The sequence below is a fragment of the Lissotriton helveticus genome, chromosome 4_1 (assembly GCF_964261635.1).
Source record: "Lissotriton helveticus chromosome 4_1, aLisHel1.1, whole genome shotgun sequence".
Classification (NCBI taxonomy): Eukaryota; Metazoa; Chordata; class Amphibia; order Caudata; family Salamandridae; genus Lissotriton; species Lissotriton helveticus.
The window spans coordinates 234,641,898-234,658,552 of record NC_136063.1 but is presented as its reverse complement, the minus strand read 5'-3'; positions in this window follow the sequence as shown (position 1 = coordinate 234,658,552).

Sequence of the window (16,655 nt, the reverse complement as noted above, 5' to 3'; positions counted from 1 at the left end):
TCACAGAATAAGAATAATTATGAACATACCAGCGGGCAGCTAATGTCTATAAACTATCTAAAATTAGAAATTTTAGTTCTCTAAGAATAGTTCTTACTTTAAGCAGAAGATAAGTGTCCCGAAAAATTCGAAAAATATTTTGGGGCTGCTGAAAAAAATTGCTGTCCGTGAACTGGAGGGAAAATTGTTCATGTGACTTTATTATTAAAGTTGAAGGCCAAATTCAGGGAACGCCGTGTGCGAGCTTGCTCAAAAGTCTCTATTTCTGCTCTGGTGAGAACATCATATCATTCAGGCTTTCGAAAAAGCTGTCAACAGCTTCCTGGGAGAGTTCCACTAACTCGGAAAAAGGTGTAACCATGCATTCGTGCGCATGATTGTCTCCATTGACGTTTTGATTAGTATTGCTGACAGAAGGTCGTACCTGATCAATGCTGCTTTCATCTTGAACTTCACTACCCCTTAATCGTAGTGGTGAAGTTTCCACGAATGCCGTCATCAGGATTGGTAGCCGTTGAGGGCAGCACAAAGCATGAGCCTTTATTGGACTCAACAATGTTTCTGCATCCATTGGCGCATCCGATTGTAGCGTCAGACAGGTGTCTAACACGCATTCTTCTCCGCATAGCAAGCACCTTAATACAGGTAAAACACATCGTTGCCACATTGGTCGAAATGAAAGAAACCAAGTCATGTTCAGGTCTCTAAGCCGGGATAGTCCCAGGATTTTTGATATCCGGTCCCGGTATCCAATGGCTAGGATTGTTTCTTCCCTTGTCGCAGGTGTTTTGTCTGTGACATGGTTTGCCATAACAAAATATAAGGACTAAGAATAGGATTCCTGCAATTAGTCCCAAAATGAGGGGAAGTCCGCCAAAAATCGAATGGACGAAATCTGGAAAAATACCCAGTATGGCTTTGAATGGTGTTAATGCCATCGAAAATACTGTCTTAAATACTTTTGAGACTCCACTGGTATCAGAAATATTTAAGATTTCATTCAGGATTTCTGCGAAATGTATGGGGGAATCAGTTGATAATAAGGAGTGAATCTCTGCAGTCGTCCTTGCGACTAGGAGATCATACGTTTCTTTTGATGACGTGAGCCTTGTCGGCGTCTGAAGAAGCACTGTTTTCATTCTGCTTAAAGTATCTATTCGAATAGAAGTAATTTTCAAGTTGGGCCATGCCCTTGCCTCCCTGTCTGGAAGGGAGCTGGGGAACAATAAGCGTCCACAGCACTTGACCTTCGCAGTCGTAGTTACGAGATAAGGAGTCCCGGGCATAAGACTACAACATCTGCGGTCCACAATTAGAACGTAACTCCCATTATAGAGTCTTTGAAAGAATGGTTCTATCTCTGTTGCAGGTGCGCCTAGCTGGTGACATGAAAGGTTATTTGAGTTCCCTTCACAGGCTCCATGCAAACTAATTCCATTACACAGAAGTGTACCGCTGAGTGACATCGCACAATTATTGCCACTAAGAAACACTTTCTGTCCTTTATTACTGACACATGCATGTGAATAGGGCAAGTTCCATGTTGTTTTAATGTACCCTTTTCCCAATTTTTCGTACATGCCAGCTGTATATATTTTTGGCAGTATTGAAACCTGAAGGTTGATATTGGAATATTAATTATCCCATGTATTATCCATTCACTGACAGGTCGTTCTGACATTGTCACTGGTAATCTCTCGAGTTTCTCAATACTCAGGATTGTATAATCAGCACCCTTTTGTGCCATACTGATTTGTTTATCAGTGAGGTTAAAGATATTGAAAAGTGACGTTGTGTTGATTAAACGCCAAGGCACATAGCCTGAACGCAGATTTTGTAACGTCCAGCCAAGCTGTACAATAGAACGCAATTGGGACTGACCGTGTTGTAACAACAGTAAGTCTTGCGATATTATGTCCATTGCTGAAGACACAATGCTGTCCAGAGAAAAAATTCTGGAGGACAGAGTCATTAACCCATTGTCCACTACAGAAAGTGATTTTTCCAAATTAATACGGTCAATTTCCCGTATACTTTCTGCTGTCTCAATTTGAGTCACCTTCCAGGCCTCGTTGTATGCTGCATATACAGAGGCTGCTATGAAACGTTTCTGACGCTGTTTGCGCGGTCCCATAATGAAATCACGCAAGTCAGCACCATCAGTAAGTAAAGTTAGGTGTTGCCTAATTTCTGCCAGTGTGGAAGTTTGTAGCCATTGAAGGCATAATTTGCCCACACTGTACGTGGTTATTATTCCTGGGTGTTGTCTTTGGGAATATCTAGGGTCTGGCCTGGTCATTTTGAACCCCTGTGTTTTGTTCAGGAATCTGTCTTGACAGTTATTAGTATCTGTGGGCCAGATCAACCACTGTTTCCAATTAGGATGTGTTCTGTTTTGGTTTAATACATAATTTACGTCTATCTCTTCATCTGTAGAGCTATTGCTGTTCATTGTTGGTTTTGGAATAGACGGTTTATTTAAGTCTTTGATTTTGGCTAAGCCAAGACAGGTAGTTTGTTGAACAGTGTCATTTAAAAATATAATTTGTTCTGGGATCATGCAGGCTCTAAACAAAGATTCTATACCCTGTACTTGCCATTCTTTTGTACCCCAAACACTTTTTACTTCAACATTTTTGTCCCAATAATCAAAACCAAAAGTATTCATTTGTTCAAAGAATGAGTCTCAATATATCAATTTCGTGTTTGTTATCATGGTCTCTGTCCCTGTCTTATTTGACAATTTGAAATAAAATGTTTCAGCATTACTTGAGTTGAAACCTGAAAAGTATGAATATTTGTCATAAACGGTTCTTGAGCTTCCTTTTGGAGGGGTTGCACAATGTTCCCATTGATTATAATTTAAAAAATTTCTAGGTTGTGCAGATCTATGGAGAAAATGGTTACCATAGTGGTTATAACAGTACATACTATCATAATTTGTCGAACCCTGCAAATAATCATGTTTGGTAAATTTAGCAGACATCACTAAGTCAGACATCATATTATTTATACTTTCAAAGTCCCAATCATCAGCAAATGAGCTTGGTTTTACAAAGTCACTCAACGAGATCTTAATTTGGTGTGGATATTTCAGGATTTCAACCGGACCATAGATTTCGTAGTCAGTGTTGTCCCATGCTACCCCACCCGGTATAGGATTGGCTGTGAAGTTGACTGAAGAAAGTTCTCTTTTCTCGACGTGTGAAGATGTGTGTGGTTTGAGGATCAAGTTGATTTTCTGACTTGCTGTGTCCATTTTAGCATATTTTCCCTCAATGAAGCGTCCCAAAGTTAGTACCATGATGAGCCAAAGTATGAGGATAAATGCACCAAAACCCACCCAAAATACAATCCATGGAGAAATCAGATATGTTTCTTTCAGTTGTTTCAAAAGTACTTTAACTTTATCTTTAAAGGTTTTTGTTGATGGCTGTGTTTTTGATTCAGTGAAGCCTTCAGAGGAATCATCGAAGTTTATGAAGTAGCCGGATGCAGTTCTGTCAATTGTTCCAATTGCTTCAGGATTACTGTTTCTTGCATAGTCGTTTGTTACTTCATTATAGATTGGTGTGTCTCTGCTAAATGTTTTTATTTGGGTTTTCAGAGGTCTAAGTTCCATTGCATTGTTGCATAGTCCTTGTTGTAGTTCTGTAGGCGTTTCGAATGTGATTAGCCTCTTAGATTGAACCTCTGTGTTTGTAGCAAATCTTGGTGTTCTACTACTTATCGGGAGTCCACTTGGCCTACTGTTTATTATCGGCCACATGATTGTGGTTTTACCAGGTCGATGGATACAACTCTGTTCTCCTTTTTACCAGCAAGCGGCGGTAGTACAACTGATCTTGTCCCGTTGACAGACAAGACAGGAACTGCTTTTCTGTAAGAAGGCCCAAATTCCTTCTTTACCACGATCTTTTCTCTGACTAGATCCCCGACTTTTGGAATCCAGACAGGTCTTGCTGGGACAGGTGGTGGTTGTTCAGTGGTTGTTGGCTGCTGTTTCAACTTTATGTTGCTCAGGTCTTTTCTTGTTTCGTTTAAGTCCTGCAAAATAGCCAAACGATCTTTGATATCAAAGCTTTTTTCCTTCACCACTGAAGTCTGACTGTCGAGGTCTAAGACTAACATCCTAGTTCCAAATAATAATTCGTACGGACTGAATCCCTTCAGAGAATTTCTTGGCAGGTTATTTAGACTACGTTGGACACTTATTAGATGTTTGACCCACCCAGCTCCTGAACCTAATACCTTTGCCGTTATAGATTGCTTTATGTCACGGTTTTTTCTTTCAACAATTCCGTTCCCCTCAGGGTGAAATGGACAAGAGTACCGCAATGTAACACCCATGCTGACCATGGCCTCCTTATAAGCTCTAGAGCTAAAAGCAGGACCATGGTCCGAATGCAGCATGCCAATTGCGTATGTGCCGATAAAGACTCGCAAATCTTTTATAACAGTTCTGGCGTCAGCCGTTCGCTGGGGCCACATCCATATGAATCTCGTGCATGAGTCCACTGCAACCAAGATATATTTATAGTTACCATCCCTTTGTAAGGGACCACAGTGGTCTAGGTAAACACAGGCTAATGGTTTATCCGAGATTAGAAGGGGCGTCTGCGCTGGACGTCTCACCGTTGATACTTTCATTCTTTGACATATTTCACATTCTAAAACATAGTTCCTTGTTTGTCTTCTCATTTGTGGCCACCAGTATCTCTGTTTTAATAATGATACTGTGGCTGAGACGCCAGCATGTATAGAAGCAAGCCCTTCGTGTGCCGCTATTATCAGTCCTAACCTATGTTCCATGTTTGGAATTGCCCTATCCCCCACTCCAGGGATTCGAGCAAAAGGAACATTGTTTGCATCAGTTATGTATGAGTATTTTACTGGAAAGCCTTTCGGGAGTGTTTCTATCGAATCCTTTTCTGTAGCGCTGACAGCCTGTAATATTTCGCTGTCTATTTTTGTTTTTGACCGTGTGATGGCAGCTACGGAAGCCGTTTGCACAGCTGCCTTCGCGGCCTCATCAGCCAATGAATTCCCTGCAACGTGAACGCCATCACGTTGATGACTCAGCGTATGTATCACGTGAGTCTTTGGTAGTTCTTTTTGTAATAGAACTACTTGTTCCCAGAGCATCTTATGCTTGATTGTGCCTCCTTTTGCATCCTTAAAACCATTCTGAAGCCAGATCTGCAAGTATTCATTGTAAGACTGAACGCAGTAATACGAATCGCACACTATGAGTGTGGGGAATTCTCGATCGGTATTTTCAAGCGCCATCTTGAACGCCAGTAGTTCAGCTCGCTGAGCTGTACAATCTCCTAGAGATTGTGTCTTAGTTATAGCTGGTTTAAATTTCCCTTCGTGCCAGCGACCTTTAACAATCACGCACGCAGCACTGTAAGCTTGCTTACCCCCCACTGCGGGTTGTGCTGATCCGTCTGTATATATTATACAGCCGTAATGTTCTAGAGGCAGAATTTCGGTCGGCGGAGGACATTCAAATTCATATTGGAGAAATTCTTGTGTTTTTAAGTTAGGATCAAATTCGTATGCCACGTCTGTTGCAGCAAGAGAATTAGCCCACTGTATCCACCTTGGATGTAGTGCTTTAGCATTCGGAATGCTTGCCTTTGTTACCGCCTCTAGGGCTGGTATCGGTGTCACGATTATTATTCGTTTACCTTGTGCCAGGGCTCGTTCTTTTGCTATAGCTGTCTGTGTTGCAGTAAGAATTTTTTTCGTTGGGCTAAATTTCATTTCAGCTTTAGTGTACAAGTGTGATTTGAATGCAATTGGTACCTTTTCTCCCTCATTAGAGGTCAGGTATGTGAATCCGCATCTTCCTGGGATGACTCGAATCACAAGATTGCGTGTGTTATCACGTGTTTCTAATTTTGTTTTAATTAACATGTCTGTTTGTAAGGATCTCAGAATTTCTGTGTGTATTTGAGTCCAATTGGTTCTTTTAAAATCTGGTTTTATTAGATCATAAAGGGGTTTGACCCTTTCTGCGTAATTTGCAATGTATGTTCTTCCGAAATTTAGGAAGCCTAGAATCGACTGTAGGTTTTTTAGTGTTCTAGGTGCTTGGAGTACGGCACATTTCTCTAGGAAATTGTCAGCCAGGCTTTTGCCTTCACTTGATAATTCATATCCTAAGAACAGGACTGTCAGATGGGCAATTCTGGATTTTTTAAAGTTGAATTTGTAACCCTCTGCTGCGAACCCAAGTATTATGGTGTTCACTCTCTTCAAGTGAGTATCCAAGTCATCATCTGTTAAGTATATGTCGTCGACATACGATAATGCTTCGTCATCATATGTTTGTAGTAATTCTGTTACTCTCGCTGAGAATACCCCTGGGCTATTCTTGTACCCCTGGGCTAACCGACAGAATTGTTTTTGAGTGCCATTTATTGAGAACGCAGACAAATATCTGCTCTCTGGTGCTATGTTTTGACAAAAGAATCCATTAGAGATGTCTAATGTTGTTTTGTATTTTTAGCGCACTATGTTATTCATTAGTGCAGCACTATGCGAGTTTTGTACTGCAAAAGTTTTGCAACATGAGTTAAGGTGTCGGTAATCCAAAACTAGACGATATGAATTGTCTGGTTTGGAGACCGGAAACAAAGGGTTGTTCATTTGTGAGGTGCAAGTTTCAATCACCCCCTGGTATTCTAATTGATCTAGGATTTCTTTTACCTGTTTTTTAGCTTCTTGCTTAATTGGGTATTGCCTTTGTGCAGTAGGTTGTGATTTTAACTGGATTTTGTGAGGAGGAGGGTCCTCATCCCATCCTACATGATTTTTATATAAAGCAGGAGCTTGAGCTACTGCCCACTTTCTAGCAAGTGTGTATTTTTTATGAATTGGGAAATGATTTGAGAAGGCAGGCATAATTATTTCTTCGCCATGAGGGCAGTCCCTGACAAACTCTGGTGGCCAGTCTTTTTCAGCTAAAAGGATGTCATAGCCCTTGGAGAGATTATCCCAAAAGAGTCCCCTTATTTTTCTAGTCTTATCCCCTTCTATACGTAAAATATTTCATATATTTTGTGAGGTTTGCTAACTCTGGTGTCTGCAGTTTCCACTTGAAGATATTCATTCGTGTCCACTGTCTCCAGAAGATTCATAAGGACTTTGCGAGCTATGCTCACTTCTGCTGCGCTGTCTAGCATTGTCTGAGCCCATTCTCCGTTTTTCAGTTGTGTCCTCAGTATTCTCGGCATTGTTAACTACTTTAATACTGGCTACCTTCTTTTTTGGAAATTGTAGTTTCTTTTTTAGATGAGCAGATTCCTTGTCTTTGGACCTGGCGTGCTCTTCTCTTTGTTCTGATCGTCCTCTTCTTTCCGATTTCTGCGAGGAAGTCTGAAAAGATTGAGAGGGACGTGTATCAATGTCTTGATATCTATCAGGCTTCTTTATATTATCCCTATTTCTAAGGTTATATCTTTTCCCAGAGGGGTCACTTTGGGGTGACCTGTGTCTTTGGTTCGGAGATTTTTCTCTCCGCCGAGGAGACCTTCCTCTGGACTGGAATTTCTTTTCTTTAGGATTGGATTGTTTGTTTCCATCCCAGCTCTTTTTTTGTGATGTTGAATTATTATTAAAAAATATTTTTTCAGGACTTTCAATCAGTTGTGGTTTTACTGGTATTCCACCTAAACTATCTCTACCTAGTTCCTCATAGGATTTTTCTATAATTCTGGCAATTTCAGCTGGTTGGTCTGCTATATCTGTCTCCTTTAACCTCTGGCGGATCGCCACGTTTGCTGCTTCTCCCTTTATGTTGGCTAATAATATAGCCGAGACCTGCTTGAAGTCTTTTAGTAATTTCATACCAAGAGTTAAAGCGGGTTCTGGACCGTATTCGTCTTGAATTTGTTTTAGCACATCTGGTATTACCGAAATGGATGGAACACCGTGCGTTTTTGTGTAGATGGAAGCAAAGACTGTACCCCAAGTGTCACAGTCCTCCACGTGTGGTGCGATTCCCATTGGAAGACAGATAGTCAGAATCCTGTGTTTTTCTAACGGGGTAGTGTCTGGAAACACCGCCTCTATTTGGGTGATTTTTTGTGCTAACCAGAATGGTATTTGTTCCCGTTTAGCTGGTACTTTACCTAGGCAGGACTGTATGTTCTGTGGTGTAATTTTATTTGTGTTCCCCTGATGAGGGGTCAGCTGTGGAATTTTAATTGCTGGTTGGATTGTTGAAGTCCGCATCACATATTGGACTAATTGTCTATGTAATTTTATTAATTGTTTTAGCTGTGTTAAAAGCTCTGGTGCAGGCATTCTTTCGATGTCTGGATGTGGTGTGTATCCGGCTAGGACCGGCCACGTTGCTCCTGGTCTACCTAAGGGACCGAGCCTGGTGATGTGATTATTGTGTTTTAGGGCGCCATTAAATAAGAGCAGGTGCTCTTGAAATTTAAGTGGTACTTCCACCTCCTCGAAAGGAGTGTACTCATTAGGAGGTTCCTCTGTTTTGTAATAGTGGAAGTGCTTTGTTACAGCGTTTGCTGCTGGAAAGTGTATCCATCAATAGAATACCTCTGTCTGCCGATATTCGTGTGCCTCTATTACGAATATGACTGTGCCACCTCTAGGTGTCAGTCCATTTTCTATAAGTTTTAAGGTTATAGATTTCCTTGTGTTGACCGGGATGATTATTATATCCCGGTCTGTTTCCTGCATAGTAGTATCAGCTGCTGCGAGTTCAGCTGCTATTCTAACTGTCTCTCTTTCTTCATCACTGTCTACCATTTTACCGACAGGAAGGTTATTTCTTTTGTTTGCAGATCAGGTTTCTTATGGAAACAAAGATTAGATGCACAATATTTTGGAACAGTGTATCCTTCAACGTTGACTAAACCAAGAACCATACATAGGAGTTTCCTCCTGCGAGGTCTGGCGGATATGACCTTTCACCCACTCCAGACGTCTTTGGAGTATTATGGGGAAAAGGGGTCTGAGTGAAAAAGCACGACTGAGTTACTCTAAATGTCTTACGTTAGTTTTATCGCCTATCCAAACGAGTTGGGCGCCATGTAGTGTAGTTCCTATTATCCCAATAGGCTCTGCGCATTGGAATAATACCTTCAATAGTATAGGCCTAGACCAGACGTTAACTAGGTCTACTACTGTCGATATTAGACTTAAATTTTTGGGTTTGCCAGCTAGCTCAGAGTTCACTAGAAACTTTCTCGAATAGGCAAGGAGGAGTTGAACCTCCCTGGATAGACAAGAGGGGATTTAGTTTCTGACAACCATAGAACATGACAACTTTGCTCTCCCCTAATCAAGAGTGTATCTCTAGAGTCGTGTGAAAACAAAAGACGACTTATTTTACTCAGTCAGTACGTGCATTCTTAGTCTCACCAGATTGTAGAGAAAAGGAAGAGACGGGCGTGTTCAATAAAAGATGTTATTTATTGATCAGTCTCTTTTCTCGTACAAGAGAAATGGATCGATATTATCGCAATACTTATGGTTAAGTAAAGTGCATACAATAAAAGCAGAAGTATAAAATAATATTGTAAAAACATTGATATGGTTTCTAAGCCATATGATGGTTTAAAATGGATAAAATAGATACATACACATTTACATTTGACTAATCGTACTCAACTGGTGTTTCTAACTACGCCTACCCCAAATGTACCTGACCTAAGCCTAATACGTGGGCGGGAGTAGAAAGTAGCAGTTTAAGTTAAGTTTGTTTTGCCAAGTGACTGACTAAAGAATTCTCTGCAAGGGGTTATTCAGTTCTGTACCTGGAATCTAGGATGAATGAGGAATGGTATCTCTCGTCTCTGGTCTCGATATTCCAGGCTGCCTGCGAGGGCTACCCGGAAGCGCCGGAGCTGGATTTCTCGGCAGGAGAAAAGGCAGCTTCTCGTTCTCAGCGCGTCAGGAAGGCGGGGCTGCGCCAGCGGGGTCTGCTCTGCTCTGGGCTTCGGCAAGTCTGGCTGCTCCGATCTCGTCACCACCGCGTGTGTTTGCATAGGGCAATATCGGTAATATTTATACCTTTAAGGTGCCGAGATTGACGTAAGGATGGACATAGATACGTCAATAAGGATGTCATACGACTTGGTCGTTAGCACATTCTTTTGCTGAAGTTCTCGGTGAAATCAAAACAATGGCCGCAGGGTTTTTCCCAGGTTGTCATAGGTTTGATTTGTTTTGAGAACTCCGTATGCCATATCAGGGGCTGGAGGAATATCGCTTGTCTAATTAGATGGCAAGCGTTATGACCTAATCAGATAACACGTTCCTGTGCCGTAGTGTGGCTTAATCAGATAACGGTTCCTGCATCATGGGGGTTTTCTGCCTCATGGGATGGCTGCTAGTTAACTTGTTAACCAGAATAGGGTCAGGAATAGGGGTATCGATACAGAACCTATAGGAATACATCACAATAGTTTAGTGGGACTTTTTAAAAATGCTCCAAAAGTCTGCAGGCGAATGGGGCACAGTGCATGTGCGCCGGGCCCGCGCACCTTTTGTCCGCCTGCAGCTTTAGGAGCAATTTTGCGGCTGCTTTGATGTTCTCAGTGAGCCGCGCGGCCACTGAGAACATAAAAGCGGCCGTGAAAATGCACACCATTTGTGCACTTTCATTGCCGCTATTCTGTGCCTCGTAGATTTTTTTATATTCATAAGAGTGTCGTTTGGTTTTCAGCCGTCGCTCATGTACACCTCTCTCCCAATCTACTCCATGTTGCTCTGTCGCCAATGTCCTTCTCCCCCACCTGCTCTACACTGCTCTTTCACCCATTGGTTCTCCTACCTACCCACACCCTCTGGTACTTCACCTCACCCACACCCACTGCTCTCCTCTTCTCTCCCGCCCGCTGGTGTTGCTCATGCACTCCCACCTGCTCCCTCGAATGTGACTTCCACCACAAACCCTGGCCCTCTGCGTTACTTCTCCCAACCTGCACCTTCAGCATTGCTTCTGCCCACACCACACCGACCCTCCCTCTTACTCTGCTATCAGCAGGTTTGTTTTTTTAATTTACGTTTCCAGTTCCGTAAATTAAAAAAAAAGTGTCATTTTGTAGACATGAGCATAGGTGGATCATACACTCCTTCAAAATAAGGTGACCGCCAAGTAATAGCGCCTTCACATACACAGACATAATTTTGTGATATCTTGTCTCGGTTTATATTCGTGCCACACAAACCACAAAATCTGTCCCAACCATCCTTATTTCTTGACCCCGCTCTAAAATGTAGACCCGCTTTTTGGAGTTTCCACTCCCAACCCTCATCGTATGCATCTTGGAAGACACTCGGACTCCGTCTCTGCTCATCACCTAAACTGAACCAATATCTACACAAACTGAATACATATGAATGTACCCTTAGTTGGGGGACTTCACCATTCCTGGGCTCATCTTTGCCCTACAAGCAAATAAAATAACCCATTGACTTCATTGGCCCTCACATCCTGCCTCCTCTGATAATGTTCACATCCTGCCTCCTCCGATAATTTTTCCTCGCAGTAGCACCCTCTGTGTGCTGCAAGCTCTAGACATCTCTGCTTATAAGCAGTAGGAACATCACCCAGTCTTCTTCTTCCTGACCAAAATTTATAACACTTTTATATCCTCTTTTTATTTTATTTTAACAGGCAATCTGGTCTCTAAAAGATTAATTCTGGCTAACTCAACCACCCTGCTGTCCTTATCTGTCAGCAGGGTAACTGTGGTTGGTTCTTGGAAAAATAGCACCGGATAAACGCTTTTCAGTGGGATTTTTTGTTCATGCAAAATTCCTTCTTTCTTACATATGTTCATGTGATCGTTGCTATGGATTCCGTGCTTTGCTGCTTCTTTTGGCAGGAAAAAAATACCTGTGCTAGTTAGCTGTTGGGAGCGGTTTTTACAGTGTCCTTGTTGTCTCCGTATTCTATGGTGTGCAAAAGTCTACTAATCTTGGGTTCCAGAGTACCGCGTTACTCTCTGAAAAGTGCTTCAGTGCCTCGTCATGGGTCGTAAGCGATATACAAACACATTCACAATTACTTAAAACGATGTGTCAGGTTGCCCCGTGAAAGTTGTACGGCAACGCTGGCATCTAGCTTTGGCTCCTTTAGTTTCTTTCTATCTTTCTGCTTCTAGAAGTGCATTTTAGGTTGTGTTCTGCATAGTTGTGGGCCTTCCTCTCATGACGTTCTCTTCCTTCTCAGATTTAGACCTGGGCATGCGCAATATGTTTTTTCTCTGGTGAATAGTTGTAAAGTTCCCTCTTTTTGCCTTTCTTTAAATTACCTGGATTATCATCTGTGCAAATGGATTTATCACCCTATAGTGCATACTACACACCCCTAACCAGAAAATTCCACAGTCCTCCTGGCCGCTTTGCAGGATAATTTGCAGTTTATCTTTAACAGGTCATAGGGCTGATGAGGTGGGAGCTGGGGCCGGGAGCACGCTCACAGAATGGTGGGGATTGGATTGCCGAGGGAGCTCCCTGCATGCAACACTTGTATGGGTTCTATTTGAGGGTTCTGGTGACGTTGCTTCTGGGCATTGAGGTTGACAGACAAGGAGTTACTCTCATCTCAGGGCAATCAGTCAGGGCCTGATGGGCTGGTCTGACATCAATATGAGGGCTGGTTTCTTACCAGTTGTGACAGGTTTTATGGCCAAGCAGGCCGGTTTTTACTGTTGATTTTCCTGATAAAACCACTTTTTTAGCTATCTGCTTCAATGATGGGGTCCACTTTTATTTTGGTGTCCAGGTCTAATTTTGTGTCAGTCCGACCCTGGTCTAAAAGACTGGTAAAATTGGCTTTTTTCTCCCTTTCCACAGTTTTCCCTGTGCAAATCCTTGCAGGTGCAGCATAGAGGAGTTTGTGCTGTGAAAACCACAGATCGAAGTGAGAGTATTGTAAGGGGCTCTTAAAAATGCTCCCAAAGACTGCACTCAATGCAGCACACACTCCAAATACCACTCAGCGCCACTCAATTACACGCCACATAATTACACTGCACTCAATGCAACATACACTCCAAATACCACTCAGTGCCACATAATTACACACCACATAATTAAACTGCACTCAATGCACCATCACTCCAAATACCACTCAGTGCCACATAATTACATGCCACATAATTAAACTGCACTCAATGCACCATCACTCCAAATACCACTCAGTGCCACATAATTACACGCCACATAATTACACTGCGCTCAACGCAACATACACTCCAAATACTACTCAGTGCCACATAATTACATGCCACATAATTATACTGCACTCAATGCAACATAGACTCCAAATACCACTCAGTGCCACATAATTACACGCCACATCATTACACTCTACTGAATGCAACACACAATCCACACAATACCACTCAGTGCCACAAAATTATATGCTACATAATTACACTGCACTCAATGCAACATACACTCCAAACAATACCACTCAGTGCCACATAATTACACGCCACACAATTACACTCTACTGAATACAACATACATTCCACAAAATACCACTCAGTGCCACATAATTATATGCTACATAATTACACTGAGCTCAACGCAACATACACTCCAAATACCACTCAGTGCCACATAATTACACACCACATAATTACACTCTACTGAATGCAACACACACTCAACACAATACCACTCAGTGCCACATAATTATATGCTTCATAATTACAATGCAACATACACTCCAAACAAAACCACTCAGTGCCACATAATTACTCGCCACACAATTACACTTTACTGAATACAAAATACACTCCTCATAATACCACTCAGTGCCACATAATTATATGCTACAAAATTACACTGCGCTCAACGCAACATATACTCCAAATACCACTCAGTGCCACATAATTACACGCCACATAATTGCAATGCACTCAATGCAACATACACTCCAAATACCACTCAGTGCCACATAATTATATGCTACATATTTACATGCGCTCAACGCAACATACACTCCAAATACCACTCAGTGCCACATAATTACATGCCACATAATTACACTCTACTGAATGCAACACACACTCCACACAATACCACTCAGTGCCACATAATAATATGCTACATAATTACACTGTACTCAATGCAACATACACTCCAAACAATACCACTCAGTGCCACATAATAATATGCTACATAATTACACTGCACTCAATGCAACATACACTCCAAATACCACTCAGTGCCACATAATAATATGCTACATAATTACACTGCACTCAATGCAACATACACTCCAAATACCACTCAGTGCCACATAATTATATGCTACATATTTACACGCGCTCAACGCAACATACACTCCAAATACCACTCAGTGCCACATAATTACACGCCACACAATTACACTCTACTTAATACAACATACATTCCACACAATACCACTCAGTGCCACATAATTACTCGCCACACAATTACACTTTACTGAATACAAAATACACTCCTCATAATACCACTCAGTGCCACATAATTATATGCTACAAAATTACACTGCGCTCAACGCAACATATACTCCAAATACCACTCAGTGCCACATAATTACACGCCACATAATTGCAATGCACTCAATGCAACATACACTCCAAATACCACTCAGTGCCACATAATTATATGCTACATATTTACATGCGCTCAATGCAACATACACTCCAATTACCACTCAGTGCCACATAATTACATGCCACATAATTACACTCTACTGAATGCAACACACACTCCACACAATACCACTCAGTGCCACATAATAATATGCTACATAATTACACTGTACTCAATGCAACATACACTCCAAACAATACCACTCAGTGCCACATAATAATATGCTACATAATTACACTGCACTCAATGCAACATACACTCCAAATACCACTCTGTGCCACATAATTATATGCTACATATTTACACGCGCTCAACGCAACATACACTCCAAATACCACTCAGTGCCACATAATTACACGCCACACAATTACACTCTACTGAATACAACATACATTCCACACAATACCACTCAGTGCCACATGGTGCACAAACATAATATCGACTCCAAAATATCGTTTGGACAGAATATCGAGTTTAAAATATCGTTTGGACAAAATATCGACAGGACAGAATATAGACGGCCAAAATATCGTTTTTAAGGTAAGTGAAGTAATATCGACTGTAAATAATATAGAAAGTGAAAATATGTAAGTATATATTATAGATAGTAAAAAAATTCGTTTTTATTTTTAGGGTTCAGGGTCAGTTTGGGGTTTTTGGGTAAAGGGGTATTTTTTAGGGTTCAGGGTCAGTTTTCAGTTTTTGGGTAAAGGGGTATTTTTAGGGTTCAGGGTCAGTTTTCAGTTTTTGGGTAAAGGGGTATTTTTAGGGTTCAGGGTCAGTTTTCAGTTTTTGGGTAAAGGGGTATTTTTAGGGTTCAGGGTCAGTTTGGGTTTTTGGGTAAAGGGGTATTTTTAGGGTTCAGGGTCAGTTTTCAGTTTTTGGGTATTATTTTATTATATTTTGTTACTATATATATATGTTTTAATAAATATGAAATAAAAAATATTTATTTAACTTTCATTAATTATTTAATTATTATAAGTTAATTTAAGTAATTTTAAGTATATTTTAGTAATTAATTATTAATATTAATTTAATTTAACACTGTTTTAGTAAATACGATATTTTTTACAACTATATTTTTGTAAACGATATTTTTAACTCGATATTTTTGTACTTACCTGTTTGTAGATAGAAACTCGATATTTTGTCTCTCGATATTTTGTCAACGATATTTTTGATGGTCGATATTCTGTCCCTCGATATTATTTCAGTGATCCGTGCCACATAATTATATGCTACATATTTACACTGAGCTCAACGCAACATACACTCCAAATACCACTCAGTGCCACAAAATTACACACCACATAATTACACTCTACTGAATGCAACACACACTCAACACAATACCACTCAGTGCCACATAATTATATGCTTCATAATTACAATGCAACATACACTCCAAGCAATACCACTCAGTGCCACATAATTATATGCTACAAAATTACACTGCGCTCAATGCAACATACACTCCAAATACCACTCAGCGCCACAGAATTACACGCCACATAATTACACTGCACTCAATGCAACATACACTCCAAATACCACTCAGTGCCACATAATTATATGCTACATATTTACACTGCGCTCAACGCAACATACACTCCAAATACCACTCAGTGCGACATAATTACACGCCACATTATTACACTACGCTCAACGCAACATACACTCCAAATACCACTCAGTGCCACATAATCACACGCCACATAATTACACTGCACTCCATGCAACATATACTCCAAATACCACTCAGTACCACATAGTTACACGCCACATAATTACACTGCACTCAATGCAACATACACTCCAAATACCACTCAGTGCCACATAATTAAACGCCACATAATTACACTGCACTCAATGCAACATACACTCCAAATACCACTCAGTGTCCCATAGTTACACGCCACATAATTGCACTGCCCTCAATGCAACATACACTCCAAATACCACTCAGAGCCACATAGTTACACGCCACATAATTACACTGCACTCAGTGC